The 15,617-nt window shown below is 49.7% G+C and overlaps 1 protein-coding gene across 7 annotated transcripts in view; it reads left to right on the top strand.

Moving 5' to 3' along the window:
• The window catches only part of KANSL1L (KAT8 regulatory NSL complex subunit 1 like), a 3,925,143-nt gene that overhangs the window by 519,803 nt on the left and 3,389,723 nt on the right, over positions 1-15,617 (top strand). The gene's annotated exons all lie outside the window — the stretch shown is intronic.

The raw sequence follows: 15,617 nt of genomic DNA, 5'->3' as shown, positions 1-15,617 counted from the left end.
AACCCAGGGGATCACGAGAGGCTTTGGTCAATACAAATGGAAGAGTGCGCAGTATGAGGATTGTTACGCCTCTTGACCCTCTGTTGAATCCCGAGTGCCAGACTCAGTCATAGCCGTACCGCGCTAGGAAGGGGCAGGTATTTCCTACGAGGTGGGTTTCTTGGAGTAGCAGTATGTGGGCCACCTGGCGCTGTGCGTAGCACAGGACCGCTGCCCTGTTGACTCTGTCCAGCAGCCCATTGCCATTCCATGATGTTATACGAAGTAGTTCCCTACTATTACATGTGCCTGCCATGGTGGGTAAAAGTTTGAAAATGGGACCCTAGAGTGGGTCGCGAGCGCAGGTGTAGTGTCCTGCTTGCATGAGACTACAGGTGCGCCGCTGCGACCTAAGCTGTGCTAGTGAGTGCCATATTGCTGAAGAGGAGTGCTGGTGTGGCAAACAAGGTGTGTTAACAAAAAACCCGGACAACAGTCCCCCCCTCCCTTCCCTACCCCCTCCCTCCCTATACTTCAGGAACTGAAGCATCTGTCGACCTTAACAGACAAGAGAAAGAAGAAACCAAACTGAAACTCGGGTGTGGAGATCCATTGAAGACCCCTCCTCGTATAAGGATGTTCTTATTGATGCCATCATGAGAATTAGTGTTACTGTGATACTGTGAGCATGGTTATCAAGATGAGCCAACCATGCCTTAAATATCAGGCAGTCTGCCGCCAAATCAAGTTAGCACTCAAGGAGAGTTGGGCTCAGAGAAAGGTCTGTGTCTGCCAATTCCAATGGGGAAGGTCGGGTGGAGTGTCCCAGGATCCAAGTGGCTTGTGGAGCCAGCCCTTCGCTATATGTGGGAGTTGCTTGAGGGTTCTCAGGTTTGTGGATGCAGCCTGGGACCTGAGGTTGATTCTGATCTGGCTCTTCATGCTCCTCATCCCCTGCATGAGCGAGTGCATTTATTGTGTGGCTTGGGTGACCCCCCCCTTGAGCATCCCCGGTACGGGTCTTGGGGGAGCGGTTCAGGGTGTTTACTCTCAGAGGGTGCTCCTCTGTTAGCCATGTCCAGGTCTCCTCTGGGGAGTCAAAGAAAAGGATTTTGTTTGGAACACCACCAGGAGGCGGGCCAGGAAGAGAAGCCTGCATTGGAGGTCTAGGGCATGGAGCTTCTTCTTAACCTCCACAAACGTGCATCTTTGACTCTGAACCTCTCGTGTGTAGTCGGGGAAGATCATTATTGACTGACCCTGGTACGTGAGGGATATTTGCCTTTGGCGAGGATAGAGTTTCGGTCTTGAAATGGAGGATCCGCGCTATTATTAGCCGGTGTGGTGCCCTGTCGGAGGTTTCGGAGCCAGAGAGTGGTAGGTCCGCTCGATAGCAAACCACAGGGAGAGGGAGTACTTAGGTACCCACGAGTTTATCCAGTGCTCAATGAAGTTGCTCATTTGTCCCTGCTCTGAGCCCTCCGGAAACCCCACCAGGCGGTGGTTGTTACGCCTTTTCAGCATCCTCGGCTCGCTTATGGAGTTCTTTGGTGTGGGTCTGTAGGCGTGCGACTTGGTCTTTCAGCTGGTGGACTTCATTCTCTACTGTGGAGATACGGGATTCGGTTTCTTTGAACCGGCTGTTGTGTTGTGGAGATCCTGCCAGATGAGGTCCATGTTGACTCAGACTTCGCCAATTTTATTCCCTACCGTGGAATGCGAAGTGCTAATTGCTTGAAGGATGGTGCTGAGGTCAGTGGAGGTGGGCACATTCTTTTCAGTGGAGCCGCTCGCCGTCCCTGACTCTGTGGTCATGTATTGATCCATTTTGGGCTGCTTTGTGGGGGTTTCGGCCCTCAGTCTCTCCCCATGGCAGCTGATTGGTGGTTGTTCCTCTGGGGGCCAGTGTCGCCAGCTGTTCCCAACGCGCTCAGAGGTGGAAAGGAAGGATCGGCCAGCCCAGCGATCAGGGAGCAGTGTCCTAATAGCAGCAGGTGACAGGAAGATGTGGCACAGTGGATTGCGCCTGAGTCCGGCGGTCCCGCTCACACTGCTGAGCGATGCTGCAGTCGGCCTCACCGCAGGCAAGCAGCAGAGTATTCTCGCCCCTGTGTGTTAAGAGGGGCCTGGTCAGTCGATCGCCCCTACCCTCTGCCGCCACTCATAGTCATCAGGCCTTGAAACGTTCGGGGACCAGGTGGTCTCCGTGAAGTGAAGGGATCACCAGGCTCGCCAGGCCAGTCAACATCCCCAGATTCAGCCAGGAGGGAGTCTCAGTCTGCCCGACACGGCAGTTGAGCCCCTGGGCTCAGCTGTCCCCACCCAACAGGTGGTCTCCCCTGGGCCATGCCTCCTAAGAGAGCAATCAAGATTGTGCCCCACACCAGGAACCGGGACCCGGTACCAAGGCTGCGCCCCACATCAGCGGACTCCAGTGATAGCAGGCCCCACCTCCCCCGAGCACCTCCAGGCAGCGGGTCGGCCCGGGGCCACAACGCCGATGGACAGGATACTCTGGGCCTGCAAGTCCCTGGGCCCGATGGTACGAGGACTCCTCCCAAGTGCACCGTTTTGTGGTCAGGGGACGGGGGAAGCCTCAGCCGAGACTCCCACTGCCCGCAGAGGCAGCCGATCCACCCAGTTGTGGGCCCCTCTGCGTTAGGCATATATCTGGCCATCAGGCACTGGGGCCACCACTACAGCTACTCCGGCTCAGGAGATGTGTGCAGGGCTGGCTTCTCTGCTCCCATGATCCACAGTACATTGCTCCGCAGGTCCTAGGAGGCTCAGCAGTGGGCACCCCTCCGTGTGTCAGAGGAGCCCCAGGATCATGCACGGCCCAGCGCCCGAGGCCCGGGACTACCACTCGCCTAGGGATAAAAAGGGGGGGGACCCAGTCCACTGGTTTTCCGCTGTCCCAAATGGCAGGCGGTCCCCCGCATGCCCCCTCCAACAGTCACACAGACCCAGGAAGGAAAACAGGGCAGGCCTCCCTCCTCTGCACGGGGCAAAACCGGCGATACACAGGCACCAGGGCCCAATGGTACGAGGACGCCTCCAAGTGCGCCAGTTTCAGGTTCAGGGGGCGGGGGGGGAGCCTCAGCCGAGACTCCTGTTGCCCGTGGAGGCAGCCAATCCGCCCCGTTGCAGGCCCCTCCGCATTGGGGACCCACCCGGCTACCTGGCGCTGGAGAAGCATGCAGGGCTGGCCTCTCTGGTCCAAATCGCTGCCAAACAGCACTCAGCAGGATAAAAGGGGAGGGGAACCCAATCCAATGGTTTCCCGCTGCCCGAGGCGGCAGCCAGTCCCCCCCACACCCCCCCCCCCACTCCACCTCCAGCTTCCCACAGGCTCAGGAGGCAATCAGGGCAGGCCTCTCTCCTTCTGTGGGTCATTGCTTGGCCCGCTCCAAGCCGCAGGAGGCTTGGGTAGGAGATGCTTCTCAGAGCTCAAAGTCGCAGGATGCTGCGCCCGGACCCAGAACCGCCAGGAGTCTTCAAAGGAAGGAGGGGGGAGAGGCAGGACCCCAGTCCCCCGCCGGCTGAACCGGTGGCCAGTGCCTCCTGCAACTCACCTTCCGATCTTGTACGGCAACTGCAGGTCTGGTACGTGATCACCCTCAAGAGGCGCAGTTAGGGAAGGAAGCCCGCCGCAGGCCGCGCTTTAGCTCTCCTCAATTCTGTTCAAGTCGAGCGGGTGCTACCCGCAATTCTGCCTTCAGTTACCATATGGGTACTCCGTAGATGGCTCCGCAGGGACCCCCTCCCCGTCTGTCTCGATGTCCGGGCAGAGGTCACAGCAAAGCCACGAGAGTAAGGGAGCCGCCGCCGCGGGGAGTCGCCATCTTGCAGCCAGTGCGGTCTGGGGATCCAAGGGTGAAGTTGGTCTCGGTGCCTGACTTTGCCGATTTTTGGCTCCAGTTATGGAACTCGGGGTACGGGGTGGGGTTGGCGGCAGGCTGACAGGATGGGTGGTCACCGATGGTGGCGGGTATAGGAGGGGATGACGGAGTGGTCCGGAGCACTTCTAGAGTGCGACTGCCATCTTGATTTCTCTGCCCCCCTGAATTTAATTCTGGACTCCTCAGTAGTGGGTCCAAATCTCTCAACCATGGTGCCCTTCGAGTTCGTAGTACTCTGCCTCTGCCTCCCTAATGGTCAGAAGTCTGTCTCTGCTCTGCCCCCCAGTGAGACTTACTAATTTTTCTGGCTTCACAAGCACCCTCAAAGGCTGTGAACCACTTGGTAATGTCACCACCATCTTAAATTTAGGGACTATCTAGTGCAACTGGGGGAGGGGTTATCACATTTATGTTATCTTATATATAAACTAAATGTCAATGTCATTATACTGCATTGTATGCTATGGCAGATGTCTTCTGGGTTGATATTTGACACAATAAAATATGTTTAAAAATAACAATTTAGGGACAATCCCTTTAATGTCTTTATGATCACAGGATCCTTCCGTTTCTTGACTTTTTAAATTGCTGCATCTCTGATCTCTTTTTCTCTAGAGCTAGGAGCCTAGGGCCAGATGTAGGTAAATGTCATTTATCGATTCTTAAATCCCGAATTTCACGAGTCGGTATTCAAAAATCGGTAAATGAGATGTAGGTAAAAAAATCGTTATTTTTTACCGATTCGGTAAAAGTCGGTATCGGACTTTCTGTAATTACCGATTCGGCAAATACCGAATCGGTAATTACCAAATCGGTAATGGCCATACAACCCTATGGGACAAAAGGAAGGCCATAGGAATGCATTGAAAATACCGAATCGGTAAATACCGAATCGGCAAGCAAGTAAAAGTGAAAGCAATGGAAACAGCCAATCAGGTGCCACCACCCTCCCCCACCCTACCAGGGAGTGTCAACCCAGGCAGCTGCAACTCATTAGAAGGTTCTGGAGAGGCAGTCAGAGCTGAGCAGAGAGACAGAGCAGCAGAGAGAGATTTGTTTGCAGTGAAAGAGAGTAATAATGGCAAGCAGCACAGAGGGCCAGAAGGCTGAAAGAAAACGAAAAATAAAGTTCAGCAGCATGGAGCTGCAGGTACTGGTGGAGGAAGTAATGAGGGTCCACAAACAGCTTTTTGGCAGGCTGTCCCTCACACTACCAGAGTCAGCCAAAAGAAAACTGTGGCTTGCCATAGGGGAGAAGTGAATGCTGTGGGTGTGACCAGCAGGAGCCAAGAGGACCTGAAGAAAAGATTTTACGACCTCAGGAGCCTCACCAAAAAAAAAATGGCAGAGATCCACAAGCAGGCTGGTGTGACCGGTGGAGGCAGGAACCCAGCGCCCCCCCTGACTGACCTTAGGGAACTGGTGGCCTCAACCATCGAGCCTGACAGTGTTGTGGGAGTAGGAGATGTGGACAGCTCAGCCAGAGCAACTACAAAAGGTAAGAGGCGTGTGCAACATGACACTCCAAAGCAAACTGCTTCCCTTTAGCCTTTGTGTACAGGCCAACCCCAGTCCAGTACTGCTAGCACTATACATGAGCAATGCATTATGGGAAATGTAGTCAGCAAATGTAGGACCACATGTAAGTGCACTGAAAACAGCAAGGCATTGAAAGCCAATCAGAGTAATGAAAGTGAAATGTGCAATGCATTTATTGTAGTGACTGTAAGACAATAGCACTCAGTGTACATACGCTTCTTTATACCTAGGGCCAACATCAGGCAGTGGACCATCTGCATCACAAGGAACTGCACCAGCGAGGGAGGAGAGTGTTGAGGCAGGGCCAAGCACCGCAGAAGCCTCGCAGGAGGACGAAGACGCCACTGCCATCTCCCATGAGGATGACACTGTTTGTCCCCTTGTGTTTCCCCACACCTTTCCCAATCCCCCACATTCGTGTTCTCACCTGAGAACTCCCCATCACAGTCCCTGACAACACCTGCTACCTCACCAGCCAGGAGGAGAAATGTGGCCCCACTGAGAGTCATGGCGGGAGGTGAGGGTGAGGCTCCAGCAACCATACCAGTCACACTTACTGCACAGGTGTGCACCTATCAGTCCAGCAGCACTCGCCGCCGCCAACGCACTCCGAGCAGTGTAGGTCCACCTGGAGAGGGCACTGTGTTCCGTGGCCTTGAGGGGAGCATGGTGCGCATCCAGCGCATGCAGGGGAAAGCGATTCAGGCCTGCCACCGGCAATTTCGAATCCTAAATCAGCAAATGGGAGACATGGCCAAGGGCATCAGTGATTTAGTGGAAACCAACAGGGAGGTTGCAAAGACCAACAGTGACATTGCATCAGGAATGCTTCACATGACCACCGCCATCAACCAGCTGTGCGCAAAAATGGATACCCAGGAGCACACAAGGCGCAGGGATGCGCGTGTGCACAACAGGGCTATGAACCGGCTGGCCACGGCATCATCCCAGCAATGCCGTAGGGGCGCAAACATGCAGGAGAGCCTCACGCAAAACACCGCAGAGGTAACCAGGGGCATGGGCAGGATCACCAGTGCCCTGGAGGCCATGATCATCTCCCATACTGCTGTGAATCCTGCCCTGGACGTGGCTGAGGCAGACGACAGCAGCAGCCGCAGCAGCCCGGCTAGCGCAGTTGTAGAGCCACGCCGGAGCACCAGGCGCTCAGCTGAGCCTGCAGGCCATGCTGAAGGGAGTGAGCAACACCCCAGTGGCTCTGCGAAGCGCGCCCGCAAATGACATTGACAGTGTGGGTGAGGCAACCTGGGACATTACCAGTCCCCACGTTCAAATACTTATTTTTTGTTCCACATCAGTGCATGAACGTTGTGGCAACATTAAAAATCGTTTTTCACATTCACAACCTGTCTGTGTCTCTTTACTCACTCAGAAATAGTTGTCAGTAATCTCCTCACGTCTGTATCTGCCATCACTTGGTGTTGACACTCCAGCAGGTTGGGTTTCTGGCACAGCTTTGTCGTCATCATGATCCTCGTAGTCTGACAACTCCACCTCAGTGCCCTTCTTCACTGCAAGGTTGTGCAACATGGCACAGGCAGCAATTATCTTACAGCAGGTGATGGGGGTATACTGCCTTGCACCTCCACTCTTGTGCAAGCATCTGAATCTGCTTTTCCAAATGCCAAAGGTCCGTTCTACTACATTCCTTATGCTTTTGTGGGCCCGGTTATACCTCCTCTGCCTGGGTGTTGAGGGGTTGAGGTAGGGGGTCAGTATGAATGAGCGGAGGGCATATGCACTGTCTCCTGGAATGAAAAGGGAATACATTACTCACATGCATACATGTACTTCTTACTTCAATTGGTATGATGGGGGTCTGACACTGTGTCTCACCTAGGAGGTATCCTTCACCAAATTCCCCTGCAGCCAGCCGTGCATAGATGCCGCTGTTTTGGAATATGTAGGAGTAGTGGGTACTCCCAGGGTATTTTGCCACTAGGTCAGTGATGGCGCACTTTGCATTGCAAATCACCTGCACATTGATGTTGTGCGTTGACTTCCTATTCCTGTAGATGTATTCCGTGGCAGCAGGGAGACAAATGGGGATATGCGTGCCATCAATGCAGCCGATGATATGGGGAAATCTAGCCATCTGGTAGAAGTCAGATTTGGTTTGAACCAGTTCAGCATGGGTGGCAGGAAAAGAAATGTAATGCTCCATCCTCTGCAACATGGCGTCAAGGAATGTGTGAAAAAACCTTGACAGGCTGCTCTGGGTCACCCCACCTACCGCAGCAACCACACTCCCAGAGGCAAGCAGGTGTAGGCTGCACAGCACCTGCACATGGGGAGGAATAGCGTGTGCCCTTGGGGGTAGTGTGCTCCAACAGTGGGTGGAGGTCCCTGATGAGGTCAGTGATGGTGTCTGGGGCCAACCTGTACCTCTGGAGTATCTCTGCCTCTGTGAGCATGAACAGGATTATCCTCTGTCTGTAGACCTGCTCCTCTCTCTGCCATTACCTCTCCCCTTCCTCCTGTAGCCTTAGCCGTCTTGCAATCACATAAAATGCCGCCATTGTGCAAGAAGAATTGCATTTTGGGTCCATTTTTATAGGTTGCACCTGTTTACCACCTGATTCCAATCCATGGTAAATACCGACTCTTAAATACCGAATTTCAAGCAAATTCGTTATTTCAGAGTTTCCCACATCTCAATATCCATTTTTACCACTTCTTATTTACCGATTCGGTAATTTACCGATTCGGTAAATTTACCGATTCGGTAATATTTCCAATTCGGTATTTTACCGATTCGGTAACTTTACCGATTCGGTAAATTTACCGATTCGGATGATTTTCGATCTCCTACATGCCGATTGCTAAATACCGGTCGGTAACGGCCGGAAATACCGATTTTCGGCCGTTACCGACCGGTAAAGGCCTTCCTACATCTGGCCCCTAGTCTCTATATTGAGTCTTTTGGTCATCCTTGCTAAAAGGAGATCCTTCTCAGTGAAGTTGTCCTTACTGTCTGGTATGGAGTTGGCCCTACCTCGGTAGGAAGCAGACCCTTTACCTCTATGGGTGTGTAGGGTAGGACACAAGACTCCTTTCCTCCCTAAGTAGTTGAGGTGGTTGGTGTTAGACTACATCATCCTCACTACTTTCCCCATTCTCCTGAAGGTCTTCACCTTCTTCTGTGGGGTGTTCCCTTGTATTGTGTAGGAAAGTAGAATCTGCTTTCAATTGATACCCCCACTTTTTGCTGGTGTTATTCTATTTACTGACGAGTCTGACTGGAATCCTGCTAATCCGGCAAAAAGTGGGGGGATAACCATAGAAAAATGGGCACTTTCCTACACACACACACACGCCGGGTGGGGTGCCTGGAATGGCAGACGTCGTAGAGGCCAATTGAGTCTACCCAGGAGTTTTAAGTAGCTAGAATGGGCATGCCTGCCAGGGTATGGGTGGGTATAGACTTCTAGATCGGGGTCTGGGACCCTGTTGACGTCCCCTCCCACAACCACAAAGCACGGCAGGAGAGTCAGAAATAGGGATCGCAGTGTTCGCAGGGGGGCTTGCGGCAGGGGGGGACATAACGGGACACTAGATTATCGGACCTTGCTTCCAAATGACCCTCGATGCCCATGTAGCAACCCTGGGAGTCAGTATGTTGCATGGTAACTGCAAGGGGGACGGATTAATGCAGCTGGAGCTGCGTGCGTAACCTGCATGATATACCCTGTCCTACCCAAAGCGGGCAACAGTGAGTGCCAATCAAATGGGTCTCCTTCAAAAGGATGACTGTTGGCCTGTGTCATTTGATAAACCGCAGCCCAGCAGAACGCTTGATCTGGTCCAATAGGTCGTTTAGATTCTAAGAGAGGATCGTCAGTTTAGTGGAGGCCAGATGCATGCCGAAAGCGGGAGACAGGTTCTTCCAGGAGGTGGGGGACGGAATATCTATCTGGGAACATATCGTGTTGTACCACACACTTGCTAAATAAACAGTGCTAGTGCTTGCCATGAACAACCTAAAAGGAAATAATACAGTTAGAACTGTAAAATTAACAGTGGACATGCCCACCCCAGAACATCCTCTCTCTCTCCCCCCACACCACACTTTGCCTTAAACAAAGAGGGAACGTCTGTGTCCTTTAGTCACCCATGCAGAAGATCTAGAGCCTGACAAATGCATATCACACAAATCAAGTTGCATTACGAATAGGTCTGCAGCAAGGACAACACTGGGATGGCAGGGAGGAGTCGCCCGCACTATGGCTCCTACGAGGAGCAGGTGAGTCAGTGACACTCAGCCCGCTTCCCCAAACAGAAGAACTTTCAGGAAAAATGTCCAGCACATGAGTCATGGTGTTGCGGAGAGTTGAGAGGTGGAGCCCAGGTCAGGTTCTGCAGACTGGAAGATCATGGGAGTGTTCGAAAGGTTTTTAGCCACTGTCGGTGATGCCGGTGAAGCAAATTCTTCTGGGGCCAAGCCAGGCCCCCAACATTACCCCCACGCTTGACCCGGGTTTTGCAAGAGCAGACGCGGCCGCCCCTTGGCAGCTGGCGTGGTAGCGACTGGGTCCAGTCCGGAGGGTCTTCAGAGCGGTGCAGATCAGGGGACGGTCTCCTCAGCATCCGCTGCTCAGTTGCCCATTCCCAGGCCTGGTCCGGCTTGATGAAATAGAGGGTGCTAACTTGAAAGAAGACTTTGAGGCGGGCGGGGAACAGAAGCAGGTAGCGCAAGTCAAGTGATCAGAGTTTTTGCTTCACTACGGCAAAGGAGTGCTGACACTGCTGCATCGCCCTTGTATAATCAGGAAAAATTTGAACTTTGGAGGTACCGAACTGCAGGTCTGGGCGTGCGCGAGCATGAGCCACCTGAAAAATCACATCTCAGTATTTGAAGTTAAGTTGTTAGGTAACCTCAAGATCAGATGTTAGGCAAAAAGTGGGGGGTAACCATGCAAGAAGAGGAGACCTTCTGCTTTGGCCCCAGCCCTAACGGCCTGTCCCGTCTCCAACCTGCTTACAGCTGATAACCCAGCAGTGAGCAGCCCCCCAGAGGACCTGCCCTGCAATCACCTTACAGACTCTGTTTTCCATGAGCACCAGATTTGCTCAACAAAGACTCCCAAGACCAGAGTTCGGATTCGGGCGACTCCGCGATTCTGCACCCGACGCTCACAGCCAAAGTTTGAGTGGCCCAACACCACTGGGAGGACTCCCCAGTGATTCTGACCAAACCCGACCTCCCTCAAGCCTCAACCTGGAGGGTCCCCCAGACCATGACTGGAACTGATAAGCAAACCCGACGCCAGAAGACACCCCTGCAACCGACGCCCCACAGCCTTGGATGACCCAACTGATGGTGTCCAGACATCCCCCAAGAGTCCAGCTTTCCTCTCCAGCTGGTGGTCGCCTTCAAGAAGTCTCTCTGCTGAGCCTGCAGCAACTTTGCCAAACCAAAGTTCTGCATTGAGAGGCACGGGGTCCCCGACGTCTCCTTGGCACCCTGCACCCGTCCGCCCCAGTGCCGCTGGTGATGTAGCTCCTGTGCTGATTGTTGCCCCCTTCAGTGCTGACCTTAACCCCAAGAGCTTTGCTCACACACCCGAGTGGCCACTTATAAACAGTCCCTAACCGAAGGCCTCCCAATTGGCTAACATTGGGCCCCTGCACTTTGCACCCGGTTGCCACTGTGCCGCTGGTGGTGCAACTCGAGTGCCTTCCTATACCTTGGGGAACCTTGGCCCTAACCCCCAAAACTCCACTTGCTTACTTGTGAAGCCGATAACCATTTTTCTGCCATAGGAACCCATGTTATGAGATTTTAGCCCTAAAAGGTTATAAGTGTTGAACTGTTTTGTGTGGGAAAAACAGTAACTCCAACTCAGCCAAGAAAAGTATTACTTACTTTGTATTGTAAGATCCTTAAATGTGATATTTATGCATACCACCCCCAGTACTCAAAGTGATCTAAAAGTAACTGAAAAGTATTCTAGTAGTAAATATTGTGTAATATAAACTGCTTTTTTAATTAATACCGACCAGTAACTATTGCAAATTCAACCACTTCCTTCTGAAGTCCTGCATCTGAGAGTATATTTTACTTACCTGTGCCAAGTCCTGCTTGTTTCTAAAAATAAAACGTAAGTATACCTTTTTTAATATTGCCCAATTGGTCTGGATTCAGTCTCTGAGTATGTGCCATTAGTCTTGATTTAGTTAATACAATAAATGCTTAACACATCCTGTGGATAAGCCTTACTGCTTGCCCACACTACCACAAAGAGAGCTGTCAGTACTTACCTAATTTAGCCTCTGCTATACCTCTAGGGACTACCCGGACAGTGTGCACACTATATCTTACTTTGGTATAGTATTTACAGAGCCAGCTTCCTACAGCAATCCATATGCATTTGTGGTGGGAGTCACAATCACGACCATCTATGGAGGAATACCAGATCAACGAGTAACCCCAACCCTTGAATTAAAGTTCTGTCACCCCAGCCCACCTAATAAATCAGATAATCCCACTTTGTAAAGCTCTCTTTTTAGGCCAGGTGTTAGCCAAAAGCTATACATTTCACTAAAATTATATGTAAAATATAATTAAAGAGGCTTTCAGCCAGCTGTCTTTTTACATTGGTCTGTTGTGTCATTCACATTTTGCTTCTGTCCACTACAGCATACAGCACAGGATAACGAGTCTGCCTTCTTAAGCCACTGGCTAATTTCACTTAGAGTGAATACATTTTGCTATTTTGTAAGGAGCACACCTGCACGTATGGTAGTTCTGTTTAGTATCAATGTTTTGTTTTTACTTTATTATTACTTTAATGTTACCTTCGTGGTTTGAGCTGGATGTGATACAATGTCACTTTCTACTAGCTATCCATGTGCTGGGCACAAGGGCACATAGTAGCTTTATCAGTTTCTCTCTCCTACGAATGCTATTGTAAATTACTTTTGGACTTTCCTTTATCTGATTGCTGCTATTTCACAGCGTATCAGCTCGTGTCCATTTCAAGCAGTTCTTTATAAACGTATACTCTTTTTAGTATGCACACAATGAAGTGCATATTTAACTGCACTCCTGTATCTCATGCAGGTATGCATTTTTAATTGAGGGCTACAATCATACATGTAAACCATTCTAGTCTTTATGTCCTGCTTGTATGGCTTTCTAGTTTTTTTTCTGTGTTCTTGTTTGTCATGATTAGACATTAACTAATTGAAACTATGCTGTGTATTCCACTTGTCTATACTATCTATCTATCTATTGATCTATCTATCTACATCTCTATCTATCTATTTATCTATATATCTATCTAACTATGCTTCCCCATCTATCTCTGTTGTTGCAGATCTCTCAGTTATCTTTGCAACCCTATCATCCCACTATCTCTCTCACTGTCTCTTTATCTCTATGTCTCTCTCACTATCTCTTTACAACCATGTTTATCTCTTTAGCTGTCTGTGCAACTCTGTTCTGTCTTAGCAACTCTATCTATTTTACATCCCCATTTTTTTCTATATCTTTCAAGCTCTATCTATCTATGTATGTATCTGTCTGTCTGTCTGTGTGTCTATCTTATTTGCAACAATATCTATCTAGCTTTGCAACTCTATCTGTCTTTGCAACCCTATCTATCTTTAGCTCTCTGTCTTTGAAGCCCTATCTCTATCAACCTATATCTATACAAATCTATATCTCTATCTAGCTATCTTCATCTCTATTTATCTATGCGTATCTCTATTTCTCTATCTATCTATCTATCTATCTATCTATCTATCTATCTATCTATCTATCTATCTATCTATCTATCTATCTATCTATCTATCTATCTATCGATCTATCAATCTCTCTCTCCCAATCTCTCTAATTCTCTATTTACCTATCTGTCTATTGATGCTTCTTTGTCTTTTCAAGCCTTTCTGACTGTCTTTGTTTGTAATCCTCTCTATCTGTGTTTGCAAGCCTCACTATTAATTGGTCATAAAGAATTACAAAAACATTACAAAAAAGCGTTAGCAAAGTCAATAGGTTAGCAGCAAATTCCAGACCTTTTAGTTTTTTAGGTCTGGTGTTAGCCAAGTCCTTCTGATGGTACTAAATTTACTTGGAAGGGTTTACAGCCAGGTCATCAGTCTGTTGTTGTGTCTTTCTCATATTACTTTCACCCACTCCAGCATGAATCACGAGGAATGGTTTAGCCAGTGCAAAATTTGTAAAAGAATCATTGCCAGGCCCACTGTTTTGCTGAGCCACCCGTGGCTGGCTCTATTGAATGTTGGTGTGCCAAATGCCCAAGCTGCATAATCTTGGTCCCACCTCATGTCTCGTCAGTCCACCACCTAACACTCCCTTTCCCTTTATCTCACTTGTCGGTCCCTGCTTTCTTCCTTTGACACAGGTTTTCCATGCTTCTCTTCCTCCTTCTTTTTCCCTTGTGTGTTTGTCACTTTTTTGCTCAAGGTCAAAGTCTGAAGAAGACAAATAAGTGCCACTCCCCAAAATTAAACACCAGCAGGCATCACATGCAACTACCACCCACATTAAGCACTTGGGTGAGCCTACTTGAGCCATTGGCTTACTCCGCTTAGAGTTACTGAATGCTTCCCTTTCACATGGGGCACATCCATACAGAATGCTGTTCCCTTCAGTGGCCGGGACTACTTTGGTAATGTGTGTTTTTTTTAGACCAAACAAAAATGTTGCCTTTAGCCAATTTGTTTTTCAGATAGATGAGGACCTTCAGCTTCCACAATAATACAATAATGTTTCGCAAAACCGTGGGAGAACAAAACTAGGATTGCCAAGCCAAAAGGCTGGCGGCCCATGCCAGACCTATTGGCTTTGCCTGCTGGTTTACCTCTTACTGCATTTTCATGGCTTTCCCTTGTTTGTACGCCACATCTTACTCTTGCTTTTGAAGAAAATATCCTGGGTTTATTTGGTCCGAATGAAATAAAAGGACCTTGAAATTGTACTCAGGAGCTGGAGATCATTACTGACATGACATAGCAAAATGTGCCTCCTTAAAGCTGGTATTGGCCTCAGATAGTAGGCAAGTTCAATCATTATTTTAGTTGTTCCTATCCACCAAGAAAAGGATCTAACTAAACTGATATCCAGACCTGGGTGCCAGCAACAACCGAGTCTAGAAATTTGAACATGCATAGCAAGTTCCCAATAACTCTGGACTAAAATGATACTGTTTTAACTACCAACACACCATTGGTTTACCTTACGATAGCAGGGCTCATCCTAAAGAAAGACATTTCTCAGTGCTGCTTAGGGTACAGTTATCAAAAGGCCAACTTTAAACACATGGTCTAGGGCTGTACTATGAGGAAGTGCAGGGGTTCTGATGTAGAACCACAGAACAGGTTCTTACGTCGGGCAATGCTATTGTCCAAAAGAACAAGAGCCATCACCTGGACATCTACAGCAAGAATAACTACGATGGCTGTACAGCGTACACTACTGAGCTTAAAAAAAATGTGATGTGACTTAACCTTTAAAGTGCTGGTGTTGGTCAATACCGACATTAGCACTACCTTCCCAGTGCGCATATCGGCCATTGGCTGACACTGTGGAAAAATGTAAAGACCTTTATTTTTTTACATCATGTTGCTCAAGAAGAGCTCCTCACCCTAGCCTGAATTGTTTTTTCCCCCACACCATAATGAAGATTGGCATGCAGGCCACGTTGACGTCATTGCAGTAAAAGTGAACGTAAAACAATTGGTTTGTTTTTATTTCATTGAATCAGTGCTCGGGGGCTATGTCAGCCCCACGAGCACTGATTCTAAGAGCCAATGGATCATTGAAAAGGGTAGAATCTACCCTTTTGTAAAGGTACTTCTCGCCAGTAGATACCTGCTTGATGAGTGCCGCAAGAGAGCGATCCCCAAGCAGGGATCCACTCACTAGCCACAAAGGATCGGGGAGTTGCCCCTTGGGTCAAGGGCTTGTGCTCCCCCTTTCTAAATGTTATAATGTTGTCTTCCTGCCCCCCTGGACCTCCGTGGGCCAGATGCAGGCAATTACTCCCGATCTGCCCCCGCGGGGGTGAAAGCCAACTAGACACCAGGGTTTTTTTATTTATTAGGAGTATAGGGGTGGGGGCTCCCCAGTATGGACATGGCCATGCCCCCACCACAACAAAATGGGGTAACAGTCTTTCTGCGTCCCTGCCGGAAAAGATTGGGACAGTTACT

This window comes from Lissotriton helveticus, chromosome 3_1 (genome assembly GCF_964261635.1).
Source record: "Lissotriton helveticus chromosome 3_1, aLisHel1.1, whole genome shotgun sequence".
NCBI classification, from domain to species: Eukaryota; Metazoa; Chordata; class Amphibia; order Caudata; family Salamandridae; genus Lissotriton; species Lissotriton helveticus.
Note: the sequence above shows the minus strand (reverse complement) of the source record. Positions and strands in the feature narration are given on the sequence as shown.